The sequence below is a fragment of the Prionailurus viverrinus genome, chromosome D2, assembly GCF_022837055.1.
Source record: "Prionailurus viverrinus isolate Anna chromosome D2, UM_Priviv_1.0, whole genome shotgun sequence".
In the NCBI taxonomy this organism is placed as follows: domain Eukaryota; kingdom Metazoa; phylum Chordata; class Mammalia; order Carnivora; family Felidae; genus Prionailurus; species Prionailurus viverrinus.
The window spans coordinates 78,888,621-78,912,446 of record NC_062571.1 but is presented as its reverse complement, the minus strand read 5'-3'; the positions used below and the strand labels follow the sequence as shown (position 1 = coordinate 78,912,446).

The 23,826-nt window shown below is 47.3% G+C and overlaps 1 protein-coding gene across 5 annotated transcripts in view; it reads right to left on the bottom strand.

Annotated features, from left to right (window-relative positions):
• Nucleotides 1-8,673, bottom strand: part of PLEKHA1 (pleckstrin homology domain containing A1) — a 57,907-nt gene extending 49,234 nt beyond the window's left edge. For 2 of the 5 annotated variants that reach the window (XR_007145311.1, XM_047825121.1), the window contains exon 1: nt 8,393-8,673. The gene's annotated coding sequence lies outside the window, so the exon portion shown is untranslated. Of the gene's footprint in view, nt 1-6,747; nt 8,177-8,392 lie in introns of those variants that run through there. The other 3 variants (XM_047825119.1, XM_047825122.1, XM_047825120.1) reach the window with 2 other exon arrangements.
• Between the last annotated feature and the right edge of the window lie 15,153 nt (nt 8,674-23,826).

Genomic DNA, 23,826 nt, shown 5'->3' with positions numbered 1-23,826 from the left:
AAATGATTATCTAATGAATCTAGATGCTAGGTCCTAATGAATACCACATCTCTCTAAATAGACCACATATTATAGGATTCCACTGATAGGCACTCCATGTGGGCAAACCCAAAACGCAGAAGTAGATTAGCACTTGCCTAGGGATAGAAGGGAGGAGGGGAATTGAGGAGTTACCTAGGGATGGGAGGGTACAGAGTTTCTTTCCAGAGTAATAAAAAATATTCTAAAATTGACTGTGGTAACAGTTGCACAATATACTGTGAATATACTAAAAACTACTGAATTGTACACTTTAAATGGGTGAATTATATTCTAATAAAGCTGTTTTTTACAAACAGGATGGGGCGCCTGTAAGCAATCCGACTTAGGCTCAGGTCATGATCTTGCGGCTCATGAATTTGAGCCCCACGTCGGGCTCTGAGCTATCAGTCTGGAGCCTATTTCAGATTCTATGTCTCCTCCTCTCTCTGTTCCTCCCCTGCTAACGCTCTGTGTGTCTCTCTCAAAAATAAGTAAACATTAAAAAAAAATTCTTTTTAAACAGGAAATAGTTAACAACTGTCTTTTATTCTACAGCACACCAGAAACTCTAAGAAACATCTTATCTCCCAGACCTCTAAACTTAAGAGTGACCCAGGAGGTGGCCCACGGACCTCTTCTCTGTATATATGCAGTCCCTTGGTGAGCTCACTTACTCACATAGGTCCACTTACAGATGGCTTCCAATACCTACCTCCAGCCCTGGACATTCAGCTGAACTCCGGACTCACGTGTACAAATGTCCACTCTACAGATCTACCTACTTCTCTAACAGACATCTCAAACTTAACAAACTGCTCCAGATATTCCCCTTAGAAACTTGTTCCTCTCTGCCTTCCTCTTCTCAAAAACCAACCACTCCCTTCTTCCAGCTGTTCGGGCAAAATATCCTGATGTCGGACTTGAATGAATCTTCTCTCTCTCATTACACGTCCAGCGTAGCAGCAAAGCCTGTTGGCTCCTGTAAACATACCCAGAATCCCACTACTTCTCATCACCTGCTCTGCTGCCTCCGTGGTGCAAGTCACCACTGCCTCTCCACTGGATTACTGCAGGGGCTTCCTTGCTTCTGCTCTTGCCCCATTCACTTTATTCTCCATTAAAACATATACTCAAAAGTGTTTATTCAATAAACACGTATTACTACTTGCCAAGCACTGTTCCAAATACTTAAATATGAGTTCATTTAATCCTTATAACAACAACTTTACAGATGAAAAAACAAAGGCATGGAGAAATTTTTTAAATAACTTGTCCACTGTCCTAGGTTTGGAAAGTGGCACAGCTAGGATTCAAACCAGGGGAGTCTAGCCCTGGAGCCCAGGCTCTTCTGTACAATATTATGTAAAGTCACCCTGCTCAAAAGTCTTCAACTTTGGCTGCTTATTAGAATTACCTAAGAGCTGTTAAAAGTCCTGCGGCCAAGGCTGGCCCCACACCCCTAACCAACTAAATCAGAAAACTCTGGAGACAGGGCCACCTGGCTGGCTCAGTCAGAAGAGCATGTGACTCCCGATCTCGAAAGTTGTTAAGTTCGAGCCCCACGTTGGGTGTGGGATTACTTAAATAAATAAAAGTTAAAAAAACATAACAAGGGGTGCCTGGGTGGCTCAGTCGGTTGAGCGTCCAACTTCGGCTCAGGTCACGATCTCATGGCTTGTGAGTTCGAGCCCCGCGTCGGGCTCTGGGCTGACAGCTCAGAGCCTGGAGCCTGTTTCGGATTCTGTGTCTCCCTCTCTCTGTCCCTCCCCTGTTCACACTCTGTCTCTGTCTCTCTCAAAAATAAATAAAACATTAAAAAAAAATTTTTTTTAAACATAACAAAACTGAAACTCTGGAGATGGAATATCATTACTTTTTAAAATTTTTTGACAGAGAGACAGGCAGACAGAACAAGCTGGGAAGAGCAGAGGGAGAGGACAGAATCCCAAGCAGGCTCCATGCTCAGTGCGGGGCCCGACGCAGGGCTTGATTCCATGACCCTGGGATCATGACTTGAGCCGAAATCAAGAGTCAGACCCTCAGCCAAGTGAGCCACCCAGGTGCCCCAACATCAGCACGTTTTAAAATCTCCCCGGACGATGTCAGTGTTCAGCGAGGGCACCTACTACATCAGACAAGCTCCCCACTTGGCCTTTGAACTCAAATGTCACTTTCCCAGAGAAAAAGTGACACCCCATCTCGACACTATCTAAAATTGCAAATGCTGTGAGCCGGACTGCCACTTCCCAGCTCGCTTTCCTGCTTTACTCTGCTCCTTAGCATTTGCTGCTAACAAACAATATCACTTATTTATTTACCTGTTTGTTGTCTGTTTCCCCACACTGGAAAGGCTCCAGGAGAGCAGTGATTTTTTTTTTTTTTTTTTTTGTATTTACTATTGTTTCTCCAATGCCTAAAACAGTGCTGACACATGGAAGGCACTCAGTAACTATTTGTTGAAGGAAGCATTAAGGAGCCCATAATTACTTCAACCAATATTTTTTCCCTCCACAACTGTTTTATTCACATACAACTAACATAGTGTTATATTAGTTTCAGGTGCACAGTATAGTGATTCCACAGTTCCATACATTACCCAGTGCTCATCCCCGTAAGTGTACTTTTAGTCCCCTTCACCTATTTCACCCCTCCCCAACCTCCCATCTAGTAACCACCAGTTTGTTCTCTATAGTTAAGAGCGGGGAAGGGGGGGGGGGGGATTGTCTCTCTTTTTCTTTGTTCACTTATTTTGTATCTTAAATTCCACAAATGAGTGAACTCATTCGGTATTTGTCGTTCTCTGACTTATTTCACTTAGCATAATACCCTTAGATCCATGTTGTTGCAGTGAGTATTAACGTTTAGGTTTCTAGATAGAAAGCTGCTTTTTCCTCATTAGACAAGAAATCATCTAGCAGATTTAAATGACTGATTTGCTTAGACAATGGAAGGAAAAAGGTTCAAATACTGGATTTCTATTTGTATTTATTTTTTTTAGTAAAAATTGAATGAGGCAAGAACAGATAAAACTGCATTATTAAAACCTCCCCCCAAATGTATCCTTCAGTCTAAGGTATAGTTAGACCATATAATCAGTCATAACTTAACATATTCACAGTTAATACTTCATCAGTCAAGAACCAGGAAGTAAGCCAAAAAGTAAAAAGAAAACAAAAATCAGTGAGAGACAGAGGGGAAAAAAAAGAAAAATTAAATTCTGCACAGTGAGGGGCGCCTGGGTGGCTCAGTCGGTTAAGCGTCCGACTTCGGCTCAGGTCATGATCTCACGGTTCGTGAGTTCAAGCCCCGCATCGGGCTCTGCGCTGACAGCTCGGAGCTCGGAGCCTGGAGCTCGCTTCGGATTCTGTGTCTCCTTCTATCTCTGCCCCTCCCCCCCTTGTGCTCGGTCTCTCTCTGTCTCTCAAAAATAAATAAATGAAAAAAAAAAATTTTTTTAATTCTGCACAGTGAGACCTCGTTAGGCCCACAGGGGTTCACTATCATTTGTTACCCAGTGTTGGGTGAGACTAGCCTTGTCGTCCCGAATTTGCTAACAAATACAAAGCTGAAGATATAAGGACATCAACACCTGGGGAGCCCAACACGGACACCCCTTCCCCCCCCCACAGGGGCAGCTCTGGCACCCTAATCAACACCTTAACCTTAGCATCACTCAATACAAGTGGCTGGGATACAAGAGAGGGAAAAAATGAGAAGTCTTTCGAGTCTTCAGGGAGAACACAGGGAAAAGATGAGGGTATTCACCCCAAAACAGTGGCAGGGCCCTCCAAGAGAATCAATCATTCACCAAGAAGTGCCTATGAGGAGAGACTGGCATCCCATTCTCCAGTTCAATGCCTACTTATGAAGTAGATCGCGTGACTGATCGTGCACCTATTTGAGCAGGGGACAAAAAAAAAAAAAAAAAGAAATGTAAGGGCACAAAAAGGGGGCAGATTTTTGCAGCTGGCATAGCACCATTTGGCGTCACAAGGAAGTGAGTTTCCAGTGGATTAAACGAAAACTGCAGAAGGTTAGCTAGACTTGAGCTGTCTTGCTGTTATCAAAACATCTGGCTGTAGAGAGAAGATCCCCAAACCGCCTCACCCCACACACTCCTAGGAACCCGGGGGTAGCACTAACACTAACACCACGACAGGGACAAGGAGGTGGGCATGTAGGCTGGAAAAGGTTAACCCACAGCAAATTCCATATCCAGGAACTACGTGCGGTGGGGAGTCTCTCAGTGCGATCTCACCAAAAGTTCCAGTGTGGGTGACTATCAGTGGATATGAATGGCTTGCCACTGTTCATCAAAAGAGGGCTTTAACAGCCCCCTGTAAGACTTGTCTTTTTCCATTTTTCTTCTTACAAGTCCCTGACCAAGTAGATCCCAGAAGAGGAAAGAGAAAGGAATTCTGGGAGCATACCACAATCCCTCTCCACTCCAAGTACTTCAAGCAGTAAGTGGCCTGACAGTGGGGTAAGAGAGGACAGGAACTTGAAATTGAATAGGAGATTGAAGGTTTAAACTGAAACAGACAGATGAGCTTTTAATAGCTGTCAATGATGGAAAAGCTATCATTTGTCCATATTATGAGGTGGAGAGAGAGGGGGGAAAAGGAAGAGCCTACAAATCATATCTGAAAGCAGTAAACAGTGAAAAATAAAACTGTCTTCTGTTTGTTTTCACCAAGCTCAGACTGCTCAATAACCTGATGACATACAGAACAGCATCACTGCCCTTAGCAATGAGAGGAAACACCTGACATGAAAATTCCCACGGGGGATTTACTGTACTGGGTAAGACGCTACATTAGAAGTCCTTTGAGACTGCTTCCAGTTCTAAGTGCCTGTGATTGTCCTTTCTTCGGGAAGAGGGTAAACTGAATACAGAATCCAGAGTTCAATGGTTAAACTATAAAAGGCTAGGCTGCGTGGAAGGATAAAACCACAACTTTTTGGAAAATAAAACTATCAGACTGACAATTATAAGGTTTCTATGTAGGAAAAAAAATTTAAGACCTTCAGATTTCTTTAAATGCTAAAAAATATCCTAAATGACACTCATTTTCTTTCACGGTCAACAGACATTCCAATTCAAAGAAAACTTACGCTATAACATCCCCAGAACACTATTTCCCTGAATCAAAGCAATGCAACTAATCAAAAGGCTTATCAAAATAAACAGCAAATACGTTTGCTTAAATATCTTCTAGGCATTATAAACTCACATATTCTTTATTACACAGCCACTATTAGGAAAAATATTAGAGTTCAGTGGTTTCATGTTACTCATTAGGCATAACAGAGTCCTACTGCTAAACAAGCAGCAACAGGAATTTTTATTTTTAAATAAAAACATCCCATATTTCTATGTTGCTAAAAATAACAGACAAGCATCGAAAACCACCAAGTTTCTGCCCTAAGAACTCTTTTCTGGTATCATGTCAGTACCTTTTTAAATGCTGTGTACTCACGATGGTCAAAACCATTGAAACTCAATTTTCATATTTATTTCCTACTGAATTCATTTTATTATATCACTGCAGATCAGAAACGAGAGAATCATCTTGAAATTGAAAATCAAAATTTAGGGGCACCTGGGTGGCGCAGTCGGTTAAGCGTCCGACTTCAGCCAGGTCACGATCTCACGGTCCGTGAGTTCGAGCCCCACGTCAGGCTCTGGGCTGATGGCTCAGAGCCTGGAGCCTGTTTCCGATTCTGTGTCTCCCTCTCTCTCTGCCCCTCCCCCGTTCATGCTCTGCCTCTCTCTGTCCCAAAAATAAATAAAAACGTTGAAAAAAAAAATTAAAAAAAAAAAAGAAAAGAAAATCAAAATTTAATATTAATAACAGTAAAATGCTCAAGCATGGAGAGAAGTAATACTTGCATAGTACTTCAGCTCAAGCTGAAGGCTGAGGCAGTTACTGCTATGGTACTTGAAGTTTGGGGTCTCATAAAAGCAGAGTTAACTGTTGTCACATCTGAATAATTACTATATTCTACTCAGAAAATGATTTATCTCTCCCATTCTTAAACACCAGAAATACTTAAACAAGAACAACTACTTAACAGCAAGCAGTATTTCAAAATCAAAGTCTGACTTAAATTATGCTAATAAATTATTTCACAGATTTCATTCTGGGTTACAAAGTATCATACCGTCAAAATAACAGCAAGTTTTGCAGTATGACCATAAGAACTTTCTGGCTTAAATCTTGTTTTTTTTTTTGTTTTTTTAAGCTGCATTAGACATTTTTAGAGAAAAAGCCCTTATAAACATATAAAATGTTGCCATCTTTTCCAGATATTTTCTCAGGCGTCTTCAACATCCTCACATCCTACAGGTTAACAACAAACATGCGAGGACTGCCCACAGCGACTTTCTAAAGAAAATACCCCAATGCTATTCTTAATGCCCTTAAACACTTCTAAAAAGGTCCTTCCGGCTTATGAACTCATGTCAGTTTCCTAACAATTGTATACTTATCCTGTTTGACTGTCTCTCCTAGCCTATGACAAACTCAAATTTACGCATCACCTCTCCTTCCTATTTGGCTACACTGCTAAAACCGGAGAATAAAAAAGATACAAACCTGCTACTTCCCTCCTCCCCAAAGCAACCATAAAACTACTAATTAGCAAGATAAAGTGCCATAGGAAGCAGTTTCAACACATATGAATCACATCTTCTCAATGTCACAAAAGTTACCCACTACTTACCGCAAAGAGCAAATTCACGGCCATGCCCCTTGCTATCCTTTGATAGGGCTCTCTATTCAAGAGAAATTCATCAGTGGAAACATTCTAGGGTTTATGGCACTATAAAATAAATTAACCATTAACCCAAATTCTGCTAAGCTTAAACATGCATGTTTAAATACATAATTATTCTAATATGTAATTTGCCTTGGGAAGATTCGGCCAAGATAAGGAGTATTTAAACCTACTATGTTTGGGGAAATATTTTTTTGCCACCAGTGTATTAATATGAAAATTGCGAGTACGAAAAGCGATAGGAATTTTAGTAAGAATGGGTCTTACTATTTTTGAAATAACAGTTCTTCAGGTTCTTCACATTGTGAAGAAAAATGGAGTTTCGCAAAACGACTCTTTTCAGTTTGTCTCTGAATCATATTAAAGCTTGGCCAAATTTCGCTGTCAAAAGTGTCTCGATGGCATTAAACCAACAGAAAGTATGTAAGCTGAGCGCTCGGGGGGGGGGGGCGGGGGGTAATAAAGCGGACTTGATCAGCAGTATTCTAAGATAAGAGACAATAGTTACAAAACTCATACCGCGCTACTTGTTCCAGTCATTAAACACACAGGAAATAAGATTTTCTAGTTAGAAAACTAATTCACAAAGGGCAATGACTTCACGAAGGCAAAGAAAGTCTTGCTGCAACAGACAACAATCCATCGTAAAATTAAGAAGGATCGCAGGACTGGAAGGTGAAACAAGAGGAAAAGGGCACAAATCGCGTGCATATTTCTTCCTTAAACCTCGTCTTGGATCTGCCCCCCGCCCCCCGCCAGAGCGATCGGGTGCCCAGCCGAGGGCAGGTGCTCTGCTATGGGACTCGGCATAACCAGAAGTCAACAAAGGCCGTAAACACTATAAATAACAAGACCGTTTTCACTATGACAACACTTTCCCCTCTGATGATCTATCCAAGGAGGGTCATTAGAAAGCATCTGAAATAAACCACAAACCACTCAGGACCTCCCCCAAAGCGCTGCGGCTGCCGGCTGGCATCGAGGCTTAAGGACCTGGGTTCGGGTCGCCTCCCTGCTCCTACCCGCGTGACCTTGGGCAAGTCACTTTCAACCCTCGCACCGGTCATCTGCACCATTAAGGTGCGAAGGGAAAGCGTGATTCTATGCACAGCCCAGGGCGGAGTCGGCTGCAGACTCGGAGAGTCCTAAAGTGAAAGCGCGTTAAGACCGTGGAAAACGATGCCCCGGGCAGTTGAGCCCCCGTGGGCACCGTCCTGGAGTCGGGCCACCCCGACAGGCGTCGCCCGCCGGGAATCCCCGGACAGCTGGCCGGCGCAGGGCGTCCAGGAGCAGCGCGCGACCGTCCTTCCCCAGCACAGCCCCCCGACTAGCTAGCTCGTCGGCGACCGCGACCGCCGCCGGCCTCCCCGCCCTCCTGCGCCGGACGCCGCCGAGGGCTGAGGTCAGGAAAACAATAAAGGAGTCGCGGGAAGAGGACGCCGCCCCCTCCCGCCGCCCCGGAGCCCGCGCGCAGGTGAGCCTGCGCCGCGGCCTCGCCCAGGTGCAGCCGCGCGGGGCGGACACACGCCGACAGGGGCCGCGGGGCAGCCCGGGACCCTGCACCGCCCGCCGCCCGCCGCCCCGCACTCACCAGCGCCCGCCGGCTCCTCGGCGGACGCTCGGCCGCCTCCCCGATCGCCTCAGCCGGCGCGGCGCTCCCAGAGCCCGGCCCCGCCCACCCCGCCCCGGTGCGGCCGCGCTCCTCACGCCCAACTTCACGTCGGCCCTCCGCCCGCAGCACCCACGCCGCCGCGGCCCCGGCTCCCACAGCCACCGAGCTGCCGGAGCGGCGCCCACGACGGCCAGTCCGCACACTGCGCACGCGTGCCCGCGCCGCCTCAGCCCCCAGACGGCGGCCGAGATTCCGAAGCCGGCACTCCCAGCCCGCGGGGACTACAAGTCCCGGCAGGCCCCGCGCGGGTCCCGGCGGCGTGGCGGGCCGGGCATCGGGCGTCTTCCTAGTTCCAGAGGAGGCGGCCTCGGCGCGTCGGGGCGGGCCGCGCGTGGAGCCCTGGTCCACTGCGCCGCGGTGCCTCCTGGGATTGGTAGTTTTCGAGGAGCAGGGGCTTGGCTCGGAGTGGGCGGGGCGGAAACTCGGGGTTCTCTGATGTCATCGGCTAGAGCTTCGCGGCGTGGGGATCTTTAAAAATAGGCTTCGCTCGTGTGCGAATAATTTGTTTGCAAGCTGTTCCATAATCGGTCCAGGAAGCATAAATTGACAGGCCGCTGTGTGACCTGGAGAAAAACGCTTTACAGCTCTGCGCGCCAATTCTTTGCTCGTAACCGTTTCTCCCTGGAACTATTGGTTCCACCTCCTACTGTATAGGACAGGAGGTTTAGAGAAACTTGAAGGATTAACTGAAATTCTTTCGGGAAAGATGGGGCATAAACATTATTCTCATGACCATTCATAAATGTTTAACATATTTGTTGCGCACCTACTATGTGCCAAGTCCCATGATAGACGCTAAGCGTACGTCTGAGAGCGAGACAGACACCGTCCTGTCCTCACGGAGCCTGCAATCTGGGAAGGGAGATCTCCTTAAGCAACATCATTTTAGATTTTACTTAAGTGGAGAAACAGAGTAAGTTAAAGAGATGGAGGGGTACTCTCTGAGGAAGTGATGCTTGAGCTGAAACCTGAAAAATGAGAATTACTCAGACGTGCAAAGATCAGGGAAAAAGTTCTGTGCCACACTCTTGCTGTGCATGGCACACACCAGGCTCTCGTAAATATTTATGTCTGTGTCCTTCCTTTCCTTCCTGCACAGCTTTAGATCACATCCTTATCCCTTCAAAATCTTTGTCCAGGCCTTTTAGAACATCTTTCCCATGTGAAGATGTACATCCCTTCTGTATTTGTGAGCCGGGTTAAAAGTCTGGGCACTCAGCCTGGCCTCCTGACTCCATTCTGTTTATGAGGCAGAAAATTGGATTTGGAGTTTATCTTTACTAGGATCCTAAAGGGAGTTTGGGTATTATGTCATCTAAATCAAAGGAGAAGTGAAAAACAGCCCTCAACTCACCTGTGGAGACCTACCTGTGTGACTTTAGGCAGAGGGTGACACTTTGGTCTTTCTTGAGTCTCAGCGATTTCAACTGCTAAACTTGAAGAATGTTCTCAGAGTCCCATAAGCTGATGGAGGTGACTTCACCTTCCATGGAAAGCTCCAGTCCTGGCTCTTTCTTCAACAGTCCCAAGATGATTGTTCTGTTATTTTTTGAGAAACCTTAGCTGTGTAGCTTCACTGACCCCTGTCTTCTTGAGGCTTTACTTCCTCATCTGTATAATGGTTGAAAGGGTTTGGCATCATCATAGTTTATAAACTGGCCAGAGCACTATTTCCTTTGGTTCATGCAGTGGGTTTTTGTTTTTGTTTTTTTAACTGAATGTGTGGCAAACATTTAAAAATAGGAAGATTTCAGGGCGCCTGGGTGGCTCACCCAGTTAAGCATCCAACTTCAGCTCAGGTCATGATCTCACAGTTCGTGAGTTCGAGCCCCGCATCGGGCTCTGTGCTGACCACCGCTCAGAGCCTGGAGCCTGCTTCGGATTCTGTATCTTCCTCTCTTTCTGCCCCTCCCCCACTCGTGTTCTCTCTCTCTCTCTCTCTCTCTCGCTCGCTCGCTCTCTCTCGTCTCTCTTAAATAAACATTAAAAATTTTTTTAATAAAAAATACATAAAAATAGATTTCACATAAAAATCCAGATGTCACCTTTCTGATTCCTCTGGATATTTGAGATTGCCTTCCCTGGCCAGATGGTCTGGAGGGGGTCTATAGCTCTGGAATCTTAGAAGATTCTAAGTGGGGATATTTGGGACATCCTTAAACAAAACAAAATAAAACAAAATCATGTTTATTTGAAATTCAGATTCAAATTTAACATGTATTTGATCTGGAAACCCTAGCCCAGAGATCAGACCACTGAAGCAGAGAACTTCTCACCCCCTCTGGACAGGACCCAGAGGGAAACTTTCTCTTTATTGTTAGTACCATTTGACATTATCGACTGCGTGATTTTAAATTATTCCCTTGTTCTTTTTGCCTAACAAGTCCCAAAGTTTGTTTGATATTGACAGCCACGTGTATTAGGCAATGAGGAAAGCCGGAAAAGTGACTCAATTACCTAAGGACGCACAACCAAGTAATGCCAGGGGTACTGTGAGTTTGGGGTGTAACTAGCACACCTGTTAACACCCTTCTGTATGGAAGGCTCAGGATCAGCCAGTAAATGCAGTGGCCGTAATAATAATAATAATAATAACCATAATAATATTCTTCCCTCTCTTTTTCCTCCAGCCTTTTTTTTTGGGGATAGAGAGGTTTATTACATAACAGTGCTCTCAGTGTTATTTAAAAAAAAAAGAAGAAGTATGTGGAATATTCCCCTGTTGAAATTACAGTCTGAGAACAAACCAAGAACATTCAGGACCCACAGACAGCAGTGAGGAATGCTGGAATATTCCATGGCTACTTGTCATCTGAAGAAAAGGGAGAGGAGGAGTCTGAATTCAAGAATCTGCAATTTACCTTTAAAACATCACTCTCCTCCTCTGTATGCCTTGAGTGTGTAAAGCATTTGATATTCCATTCAAAAATATCCATTGAGTCCCTTCCATATGCTTATGTGGAGGATCCGCCACATAGAATTAACTCCTTCGACAACGCAAAGGTCAGTGTAGACAAGTCACATGACTGATCCAAAATCACACAGAAAGTTACTGAGCACTTGTCGCCTCTGAAATATTGGACCTCCTCTCCCCTCACGGACACCTCACATCTCCCTTCCTTGCTTTATTTTTATTTATTTATGTTTTTAATGTTTATTTTTGAGAGAGAGAGGAGACAGAGAGTGAGCTGGGGAGGGGCAGAGAGAGAGGGAGACACAGAATCTCAGGTAGGCTCCAGGCTCTAAGCTGTCAGCAGCACAGAGCCTGATGTAGGGCTCAAACTCACAAACTGTGAGATCATGACCTGAGCCGAAGTCGGACACTTAACCCATTGAGCCACCCAGGCGCCCCTCCCTTCCTTGATTTATATTTTTCTCCTTAGCAATGATCCCTTTCCTATGCATTATATATTTTACTCATTTGTCTTGTTTATTTTCTGCATGTTGCACTAGAGTGTGACCTGTAGTTTTAATCTGTTTTGTTCATCAGGATTTTAGCTGTTTTGTTCATCACGGTATCTTCAGTGCCTAGAACAGAAATATTTGTTCCATGGTGAAGGCCACCAGCCAACTTCACAGTCAGAATCAGAAGTTAACAGAAGAGGCAACTCAAGTAAACCCTTATTCTCGCTACAAATCAGAACCAATGTGGTACAAGAATTAAACATGAACCAAACACTCTGGGAACCCAGCTTTGTTCCTGTCGTGTCTCCTCCAGAAACTGAGTAGCAGAGAGTGAAAAACAGCTCCTCCCTAATTTTCAGTTTAAAAATGAAACCCGTGTGGCACCCGGGTGGCTCAGTCGATTAAGCGTCCAACTTCGGCTCAGGTCATGATCTCACATTTCCATGAGTTTAAGCCCCACATCAGACTCTCTGCTGTCATCGTGGAGGCCGCTTTGGATCCTCTGTCCCCCTCACTCTGCCCTTCCCTGCTCACTTGTGCTCAGTCTCTCTCTCTCTCTCTCTCTCTCTGTCAAAAATAAATATTTTTTTAAGTTAAAAAAAATAAAATAAAAAATAAAAATGAGACCTGTAGCCGTCAGTGGGGTTGCTGTTCTGGTTGAGGAGGCAGAAGGCTGGCCCTCCCAGCCTTCCCACGTACTGAGCCTCAGCCAAGCGATATGAAGGATGAGTCTCAGTAATTACCCAGGGTGGGGCGGATTAAGTGACCTACCCAGAATACAGATCGGGTGACTGGATGCTCCTTCTGGAGCTCACTCTTGTGTCCCAAGGCTGGAGGGCAATCAGGAAGGAACTCTGAAGGACTGCTCACCAAGTCGTGCTCGCAGAGATGCGAGAACAGGATTTCGGAACAGGTCAGCAACCAACCCAAACTCCAGGCTCAACAAGAAAAAAAAGGGGGAATCAGGGGAGATAATTGCCTCCGGGATTTTTAGGGAGCAGAACCAGGTATGTTCTGCCTTGGAATCATCAGGCAATAAGGAATGGAACCTGATGCAGAGTATTTATTGCCTAATTCCACAGGACCCCTAAAAGTCCTCAGCACCCACTGTGATCTCTGGGGTCTGGTGAGGCTCCAGCCCCATCACACACCCCAGTTAGGTCATACTTTCATTCTCTTGACCGCATGTGGCAGGTCTGGGATGCTGGTAAGGCCTAAAGTCGCGGAGCACAGAATGCCTGCTCTCGTCCAAACATGTGGAATCTTGCTCCAGGGTAGCATGAAAATGTGAAAAGGAAGATTTTCTGAAGCCAGAGTGTGTGTCCAGGACCACGGCTGGGGAGCTAAGTGGAGGAACATTCTAGAAAGTAAAGAGCTCTTTCTCCCAGACAGAGATGGGAGAAGATCTGGGAATGAATCCATTTTGGGCTTCACACATCCCTCGGCCTGTGGGAATTCCTCCTCAGACCCTGCAATTCACCTGCCCCACTCTGGCCAAGCTCCTCTTTGAGTTAAAGGCCGCTGGTTTCTCTCGTCCTTCTTGTCATTTGTCGGAAGAGAGTACGTGCATTCAATAACAAGAACCAACGTGTCAGGTGTTTGGGAGGGCTGCCATGCTCCGACCCCCAGAGGAAGACAAGAAGTCACAGCTTCCACCAGGAGCCCTGTGGACATCATGGGTCCCACCCCAGGAAAGGATAGGATAGCAAGGAGCTGGGGCTCTGAAGTCCATCTGCCCTGACTACTATGACCTTGGGCTCATTACTTCTCTGAGCCTCAACATTTCCTCATCTGTAAGATGGAGTCAATAGTAATTCCCACTTTACAGCTCATGATGAGTCTTAAATGAAGTAACGCATATTAGCGAATACATACTCTTAGCAAAGCGTCTGGCACATATTAACGGCTCCACCAACATCCACGATTGTATTTTTCAGTTTAGCCCAATTTCCGAGCTCGCCTGACCAAGATGGATGACGGTGGGTAGGTTCTAGAATGACTCTGATGGCTGTGAACCTCACGCCTATCTGGGGTGCCTGCGATGGAAGTAATTGTGGTCTAGGATCTCGGGGAGTTTAGTACTGCTGGAAAGCAGGGCTGCGTGGATATGGTGCTGGGGGGGAGAGGAGGGGGAGGGCTCCTGCGTAAGGACCCAGGACGCCAGCCTAAGGAGGATGTGATGGCCAGCTATATGTGTCAGCTTGACTGAGGCTCAGATAGCTGGTAAAACGTGATTTCTGCATGTGTCTGTGAAGCTGTCTCTGGAAGAGATTAACATTCGAATCGGTGGACTGAGTGAAGATCTCCCTCCCCAATGTGATGGGCATCGTCCGATCCATTTAGGGCCTGAACAGAACAAAAAGGCAGAGGTAGGTGAAGAGGTAGGTGAATTCATGGCTGCCTGAGCTGAGGAGGGACACCTCTTCACCTGCCCTTCAGACGTCCGCGCTCCTGGACCCAAACCCGATGACACCACCAGCCCAGGCAGCAGATTGTGGGACTTCTCGGCCTCCATAGCCGAGGAAACTACAAAAGTCTCCTTTCTCATATATCTATATATCTTTATGTCCATCTGTCTATATCTTTCTTTTTTTTAAGTTTTTTTTTTAATGTTTATTTTTGAGACAGAGAGAGACAGAGCATGAATGGGGGAGGGTCAGAGAGAGAGGGAGACCCAGAGTTGGAAGCAGGCTCCAGGCTCTGAGCTGACCGCACAGAGCCCGACGCGGGGCTCGAACTCACGGAGTGAGAGATCATGACCTGAGCCAAAGTCGGACGCCTAACCGCCTGAGCCACCCAGACGCCCCTATATCTTTCTGTATCTATCTCTGTAAGTCCTAAGTAGTCTGTTTCTCTGGAAAACCTTGACTAATAACACAGGGGGACTTGAGTTTGCTTTCCCAAGTGTACCCTACACCCCTTCTGGCTACAAAAGTAAATAAACAGACTTAGGCGGACTAGAGCAGGACGGCGATGGCTCCTTGTTCATTTTCAATCCCGCCCGCCTCCCTCAGAAACTTGTCGCTTTCACCTAAAAGCTGGAGGCTACCCCCCTCTCCAGCCCCTCCCCCATCGCAGACTAACAGCAGGGGTAGCTCTAAAAATAGCGAGCCTTCCCCGCACCCCCCCCCCCCACCCCACCCCTGGCGCGTAAATACATCTTTGTTCCGGCCAGCATTTAATAACTGTACTTTATGCTGAAACAAAAGCTGTAATTAGAGCCGAACAATGGAAGGTGCAGCCAGCGCTGAACAATACTCCGAATTCCCATGGTGGCCCCCCCTCCCCCCCCCCCCACCCGCAGCTGTGAGAACCAGAAGTCTCCAGCACGAATTCCATTCACAATTATTCACCTAGTTCCCTCCGCGGCTTATTCCAATCACGGCTTTCCTGCCTCCCCAGCGGGGCTGCGGAGAGGCTGAAAAGGGAGGCTAAGCCCGCCCCCACCCCCCACACCCCCAACGCCAAGGGCAGCCGGTGCAGGTGTGCGCTCGGGGGGCCGGCGCGGAGAAGCCTGCGCAGTGGCTCGCGACGAGCCAGACCGCCCTGAGGCTGGAGACCTCAACAGCCACCTCTGCACCCGCACTTCATGCACGACTTCCTGCAGATAAAAGAGGGCTTTGCACTGATTTCCTTAGCCGGCACGGCAGTCTGTGCGTTCCAGGATAAGCCCAGCGGCTGACTTCTCCTGCCAGGTTCAGGTCCTGGAACGAGGGAGACAGGTCTTTCAGGGGGCCTACAGTGAGTCCCAAGCTCCGCTGCCATGCAGGATCATTGGGGGTGCTTTTAAAAAAATTCTTAGGACCCCACGCCAGGCCAATTGAGATTAGAATCTCTGCCAATGAGGAGTTGACATTGGTATTACTATCTCCCTTCTCTGTTTTGGCTTTGTTTTGAAGTATAACTTAAAGATGGAGTTATGGCTGAATTGCGTCCCTTCCTAAATTAATATATTGAAGCCCTCCCCCCAGTGTGACTGTATTTGGAGATAGGCCTTTATGGAAGTTATTGCAATTAAATGAGGTCTTAAGGGCGGGGGCTGACCCAAGGGGATTAGCGTCCCTGTAAGCAGAGACACCAGAGAGCTCACTGTTCCCACTCCTGCCAGCAATGTGAAGACCTGGGGAGAAGGCAGCCATCTGCCAGCCAGGAAGAGAACCTTCACCAGGGACTGAATCACATTTCCTTGTCGGAAAAATTGGACTTTCCAGCCTCCAGAACTGTGAGAAATACACTTCCATTTAAGCCAGTCAGTCTGTGGTATTTTGTTATAGCAGCTCAAACTGACTAATACATATAACAAAATCTACAACTCTTTTTTTTTTTTAAGGAAATTTATTTTAGTGTTTATTTTGAGAGAGAGAGAGAGAAAGAGCGCAAGCACTCGAGCAGGGGAGGGGGCAGAGAGAGAGGGAGAGAGAGAGAATCCCGGGCAAGCGCCACACTGTCAGTGCAGAGCCCAATGTGGGGCTTAAACCCACGAACCTCGAGATCATGACCCAAGCCAAAATCAAGAGTTGGACACTGAACAAAGAGGGGCGCCTGGATGGCTCACCCAGTTAAGCATCCAACTTCAGCTCAGGTCATGATCTCCCGGTTTGAGAGTTCGAGCCCCGCGTCAGGCTCTGTGCTGACAGCCCAGAGCCTGGAGCCTGCTTCTGATTCTGTGTCTCTTCCTCTCTCTGCCCCTCCCATGCTCATGCTCGGTCTCTCTCTGTCTCTCAATAAACATTTAAAAAAAAAAAAAAGATTTGGACAGTCAACTGACTGAGCCACCCAGGTGCCCCCCCCGATCTACAACTCTTAAGTGTAAAGCCCAATAAATGGTGTAACCACCACTCAGATCAAGATCCATTTCTAACACCCCAAAAGGCTTCTTATGGCAGCCGGAGATCACCACTAGTCTGATTTCTATCACCATAGGTTAGTTTGCCCTATTCTTGAACTTGATGTAATTGTAATTATACACTATGTCATGTACCCTTTGGCATCCAACTTCTTTTGTTCAACATTGCATCTGTGGGATTTACCTACGTCTGTGAGTGCGGTAATAGGTTTGTTCTTTTTATCACTGTGTAATGTTTCATTTTATGAATGAAACACAATTTATCTATTCTGTTGATAGACATTTTGGTTTTGTTCCCCTTCTGTTTCTTAGCTCATGTTGTTTCCTCTGCCCAGAATGGCTTTTCCCTCGGGCCCCATCCCACCCTCCCTGATCTCCCACAGATAAAACCTACCTACCCTGAGAGGCAAGCATTAATACCCCAATAAAAACTCATCACCTCTTGGAATCTTCCTGGGCTTGCAGAGAGGAGTGAGCCTCTCTCTTCTGTGACCCTATTATTCCCATGTTTAAATTATAGGGGTGTCTGGGGGCGCCTGGGTGGCTTAGTCGGTTAAGTGTCTGACTTGGCTCAGGTCCTGATCTCGCGGTTCGTGAGTTCGAGCCCCACATAGGGCTCTGTGCTGACGGCTCAGAGCCTGGATGGAGCCTGCTTTGCATTCTGTGTCTCCCTCTCTCTCTGCTCCTCCCCCATTCACGTTCTGTCTCTCAAAAATAAACATTAGAAAAATCTTTAAAAAAATAAAATAAATTATAGCTATGTCTGTACCAGGAGACCATGATTTCCTCAGGGCAAGGACCATGCCTTAATTACCCCTGTAGTCTCAGCCCCTGGAGAAAGGAGGGTCAAGAAACAGTGCAGTGTTTCTGGGAGGCAAGCACCCTGCCAGGGAGGGCAGGTATGCCTGGGGGCTTTGGGAAGGGAGGGTAGGTTCCAGGCCTGGAAAGGGCCTTGAGACCATCGGGAAGTCCAGTGGGGACAGACAGGGCATGAGCATGGTGTGCAACTGTCCAGGACTCGCTCCTGATAGCAGCTCCTACTGACTCAATTCCAAGCCCCCAGGCTTAGCTCCGGATGCTAAGCCCAACATAGCACCTGTAGAAATGGGCTCAGGCACCTGGGAGAATGGAGCCGTTAGGGCGGGTGTCAAGGGGCCCAGCTATGAGAATCTATGGCACGGCCTAGACTACCATCTTGACCACTGCCGCACGGCCCTAGTCCCTCATGGTTGTCACCCCCTTTCCATTGGGGCACTTGGATCGGTCCAGGAGGTCCGAGGAGGCCAGCAGTATTCATTGTATTTCCTGTGACAGGATTCCTTTTCTCTGCTTTCTTTCTCCTCTTTCACGTAACTCAATCAAATGCCAATCGATATAGTTCTGTACCCAGTATGGCAAACCAACAGCCTACTCAGCTCAGTCTCTGCATCAACAGCCCTTTATCAGTTCAGGCTCTTTGTTGTAGAAAGATGATCAGGACTGTTTACAAAAGCTGCTTTCACAAACACCCAAAAGATCACATCTCTGTGATTTAAGCTTTTTGACCCATGATGCCGTAGCAAGGGGATGCTGTTGGTGCCAGACGGGTCTGAGTTCAAGTCTACTGCTTGCTGGCTGGGCAACTTTGAACCACTCACTCTAGTGTTCTGAGCTTCAGTTTCCTCATTGGCTAAGTGATCCCTCTGCTGCATAGAGATTGTGAGGATGGGCCTTAGTGCAGAGTGGGTGCTCATGACAGCGTCTGCTGGGCCATTGGAGAAGGTACACGCTCCCCCCACGTCCAGCCCCATTCCAGGATTCATCATCTTTATTTTCTTAACAACAAACAGGCTTGTCTCTGGAAGCTCTCCTGGTTATCCTGAAATGCCCTCCCCCACTTCATTCTGGTGCCCACACGCTGCCCGCCAGACTGTTTGTTTTGGATGCAAGAGGCCAGCCAGGGCGTGGCAGGCCTGCCCATGCGGTTCCTTGAAACAAAAGTTGCTCCCTGAGTCATTGCTGGGAGAAGCTAGCAAATCCAAGCACCCACACGGACGGGCATGTCAGAGGTAGGATGCCCTGGGAGCAGGACTGCTGGGGGTACGGTGGGTGCACAGGCAGAGTGATGGGGGACAGAGGGCTTGTAAGCCAGGCACAAGGTGTAGGCTTGATCGTGGGGGAAATGGAGAGCGGGCATTGAAGGCTTTCAAATGAGAGCGGGCATGATCAGATTTGTGGGCTAGAGAAGTCCCTCTGGACTCTTTGAGGGGTCTTGGTGGAAGAGAAGGCCCCAATCCCTGTGTTCCAGCCTCATCTCTTTCCTTGGCCAGTCACAAATTTTCTGCTCTAGCCAAACTCTGAAACAGACTGTCTGCACCTTTGTCACATTGGAGTGCTCTCCACCGGGTGACATTTCCCCCATCCCTCAAGGCCTGGCTTCATTATTACCCGTCCAGAGATCCTTCTCTGCCCCGGACACATGTTCACTGTTCCCTTCCCAGAAGCCAGGGTTCTTTCCTCAATACCCAGTGGCCGGAGCCACTCAGAACTTGCTGCCCCATGGGGCTAATTGTTGGAGGACATATCTTGTAGCAACAACAGAACTTTGCGGTCAGAAAGCCCGAGTTCAAGTTCAGAGTCCGTCCTTAGCAACTTGTGGTCTTTGGCCTCTCACTCAACTCCTCTGAGCCACACTTTGCCATTTGCACAACGGGGCAGCCTGATGCGTCTCCCTGGATTATGGTGAGTATCCGGGGAATGTAGAGACACTCTAAACAGCGACGTGAAACAAAAACTTGGAAAAAAGTGTGGGCTGCTGAGACTGAAAGACCCAGGATGGGACTTGTGAGGTCTGTCTCCTATTCACCGATTGTCTCTAGACAGATCACCCCATCTCCCTGGGCTTACTCTCTTCTTCCGTATGTGGGGAGCTTCGTACTTGCCTCTGGGATTAATGTGAAGATCAAGCATGTTAAAAGATTGGCACCGTGCCTAGGGCATAGTAGCCTGGCACTGGATGTTAATGCTCTGCCAAAGCACAGTAGTAGTTTGGACATGGGAGTCTATGGATTGCCTGGCTAATTTCATTACTGACCCACCAAATAAAGGGGTGGATGGGGAGGTGGGTGGAGGGATGGAGGGATGGATGGGAAGGATGAACGCATCCGGGACTCGAGAAAGTACCTGCCCTGAGCAGCCGGTGGGCAAGCTCAGGCCAGGTGCTCTTCTGGTGTGGGGCTGTGTCCTCAGCAGTCACGAACCTCCTGCCTCCAAAGGGCGACACGGTTTGCCTCCCTAGAGATGATGCAACTGGCATAAGCAAGCCAGGGGAGGGGGTTAGAATCCCAGAAAGAGGGGATCTGGAGAGAGGTGGGGCGCGGCCCCTACCCTGTGGATTGTGAGCCTGTGGGTCAGGAGACGGCTCCGTCCGTCACAGCATCACCCTTGGGGCGAGGAACAAAGACCCATCTGCAAAGGCCCCCTGACTGAGGAACCATTCACAGTGCTGGCCTCTTTCTTGCAGCCAGGCAGTGCTTGACTCTGTCAGCCCATTACAGATAAAGAGGCCCAGATAGGGAAAGAGTCTTGCATGATGGGAAGAGCAGAAAGCAGAGCATGAAAAAGCCCAAAGTCTCTGGATACTCCCCACCCTTCTCTATAGGCCTTTCAGTATAAAGCTGAGACCCACTTTCGGTTAAAATAACAATCTCATTTAATATCTTGCAAAAATCAGTCAGGTCTGCCAGCTGGCCGTCTACCTATTGCCCGATTCCCCCCTCAAGACCTTTTGGGCTGGAGCCTCTTACCATTTCTATAAGGCAATGAAAAAGCCATAGACTTTTCAACCCCTCTTTTGCTAATGGACACATCGGTGAGCAGACCAAAGTGAACAACCTTGTGGGCCAGACCCTGTTTTATGCATGTTATCCTTTTTACCCACATTTTATGTTCACGTTTAGGGCTTGCAACAGCCCTGTCGTGTATTTCCCCCACTTTTCAGGTGAGGGCACTGGAGCTCATGCACGTAGGAGGTAGAAGAACCAGGACCCGAGGCCTTGTGCTTCTAGCCGCACCAACAACGTCTGTGTTAATAGACACACAAGAGTGCTGAGCTCCATGGAAATACACACTCCAGTGCATTTTCCTATCATCACTCTGCACGCACAAACTCCTCAGTGGAAAGACCCAAACAAAACTTTGCTCATCAGGGGAGCCTGGGAAGGCTCAGTCAGTTAAGCGTCTGACTTCGGCTCGGGTCATGATCTCGCGGTCCGTGAGTTTGAGCCCCGCGTTGGGCTCTGTGTTGACAGCTCACAGCCTGGAGCCTGTTTCAGATTCTGTGTCTCCCTCCCTCTCTGACCCCCGTTGATGCTCTGTCTCTCTCTGTCTCAAAAATAAATAAACGTTAAAAAAAAATTAAAAAAAAAAAAAGCTTTGCTCATCAGAACCAAGAAAAATGTCATGGAATCTGCACGTATTTATCTAAATTACCTGCATGAAACGGGACCTTCTAGGGTATATTAAGGGTTGACAGGACACCTGGGTGGCTCACCCAGTTGAGCATCTGACTCTTGATTTTTGGCTCAGGTCATGATCTCAGGGTTGTGGGATCAAGCCCTGCATCAGGCTCAACACTGAGCATGGAGCCTACTTGAGATTCTCTCTCTCTCTCTCTCTCTCTCTCTCTCTGCTCTTCTCCCACCCCCCATCTCTAAAAATAAATAATTAAAAAAAAAGAGTCAGTGATATTCTTTAGCACACTGGGGCTCAAAAAATGACTACCGTATCCCCGTTGTTGTCGTTGGTTTCAATATTTAATATGCATCAGTTCATAGAAACAGCAAGATCTCTATGGTTTGTTTTCTACCTGGAGTTAAAATGAAAGTTAGAAATGTCCAGTTGAAGTGAGACTTTGAAATGAACTGAGTTACAAGCATTCTCAAGGGCATGGCGGAAAGGAGTGTGGAGAGCGAGGTAGAGTGACTAGCCAGGCCTCTAATTTGCGATCAGAGAGGCAACTGCTGCGTATTGAGCTCCTCAGAGGGACTGCCATGACAGGGAAGGTGGCAAGTACCCTCCCGCTGCTAAAGACCTGGGCCGCGGATCGGTCCCGTAGCCACAGGACATTCTACCGCAACCACCCATTGCCAAGGCCAAATGGATGTGACCTTTCTACTTTCCCTTTCTCTTTCCAGCAACCATCACTGCCCTTTAATTTATTTTAGACTTTAAATTAAAAATAAGTCACACAGGGGCACCTGGGTGGTTCGGTCGGTTGAGCGTCCGACTTCGGCTCGGGTCATGATCTCATGGTTTGTGAGTTCGAGCCCCGTGTCGGACTCTGTGCTGACAGCTGGGAGCCTGGAGCCTGTTTCGGATTCTGTGTCTCTCCCTCTCTCTCTGCCCCTCCCCTACTCATGCTCTGTCTCTCAAAGATAAATAAATGTTAAAAAATTTTAAAAATAAAATAAAGATAAGTCACACAATATTTAGAATAGAAAGAACAAAGTGAAAATCACTTCCAAATGCCATCTTTCAAGAAGCAGTCACTCACAAATTTGGTGAACATCCTTCCAGATACCTTTCTACACAGATACTTTCCCTATAGATAAAGCTAAACAATTTTATAAGATGACATCATGCTCAACATACCTTTTTTTCAAACTTTTATTTTGACATACTTATAGGTTCTTAGGGAGTTGCAAGGATAGTTCAAGGAGGTCCCCTATAACCTTTGTCCGGTTTTCCCCAATGGGTACATTCACACAATTAGGTATAATATCAAACAGAGGACATTGACATTGGCACAATATGTGTCTAGCCCCAACGACCACAGAGCTTTAATTTTGGTTATTGTATTTTTCAGGTCTAAAATTTCCACTGGACTCAGGGTACCCCGGTGGCTCGGTCGCTTAAGCGTCCCACTCAGTTCGGCTCAGGTTGTGATCTCAGGATTCATGGGTTCAAGCCCCTGGTCAGGCTCCTTGATGATAGTACAGAGCCTGCTTGGGATTCTCTCTCTCTCTCTCTCTCTCTGCCCCTCCCCTGCTCCCTCCCTCCCTCTCTCTCTCTCAAAAAATAAACATTAACAAAATACAAATAATAAAATTTCCACAGGACTCTTCTTTAATCTTCAATGTATTTGCTGAGACCCGTTTTTACTGAGAATTTGCATTTTTCACTTGCTTTGAGCAAGTTCACAATTGCCTACTGAAGCACTTTTATGATGGCTGCTCTCAGATCTTTGTCAGACCATTCTAGACGTGTGTCATCGCAGTGTTGCTGTCTGTTGGTTGTCCTCTCTCCTTCCAAGTGAGACGTCCTAGTTCTCCGTAGGATGAGTGATATTTAAAACCTGGACGTGCGGGTACGAGATGAGATTCTGGAGTATATTTGACTCTGGTGTTTTAGGAGGTCTCCTGTGACACCCTCTGGCACGTGGCAAGATGCCACCTTGTCACTTCTGGGTAGGGATGAAATTCCAGGCTCTCCACTTAGTCTCACGGACACCAGAGTGGGAGGCGTCCTTGTAATTGCCAGGGCTGGACGCTCTAGCTGTCCGCTGGGTCTCAGCTGACGCCGCCCTGGCCGTGGGAGCGGTCATTGTCCACGAGGTTTCTGTTTTGCCGGGCTGTGCCCCCTCTCCTGGTTCTTTGGGTGGACAGCACAGGCTTCTCATAGGCCTTGTTCTGTCCGCGCCCATCCGTGTTTCTGAGTTGCCAGCCTTTCCAGTGTGCTGACTGGAATATGGGAGGCAAAAAAACAAAAACAAACAAATAAAACAGGGTGCCTGGATGGCTCAGTCGGTAGAGCATGTGACTCTCTGTCTCAGGGTTATAAGTTTGAGCCCCATGTTGGGTATAAAGATTATTTAAAAATAAAATATAATGTAATACTACTACTACTAATAATAATAGGGGCGCTGGGTGGCTCAGTTGGTTAAGCAACTACAGCTCAGGTCACGGTCTCATGGTTCTTGGGTTCGAACCTCACATCAGGCTCTGTGCTGACAGTGTGGAGCCTGCTTGGGATTCTCTCTCTCTGCCCTTCACTCACTTGCGCGCTCTCTCTCAAAATAAATAAATAAATAAACGTAAAAAAAAATAATAGGGGCTCCTGGGTC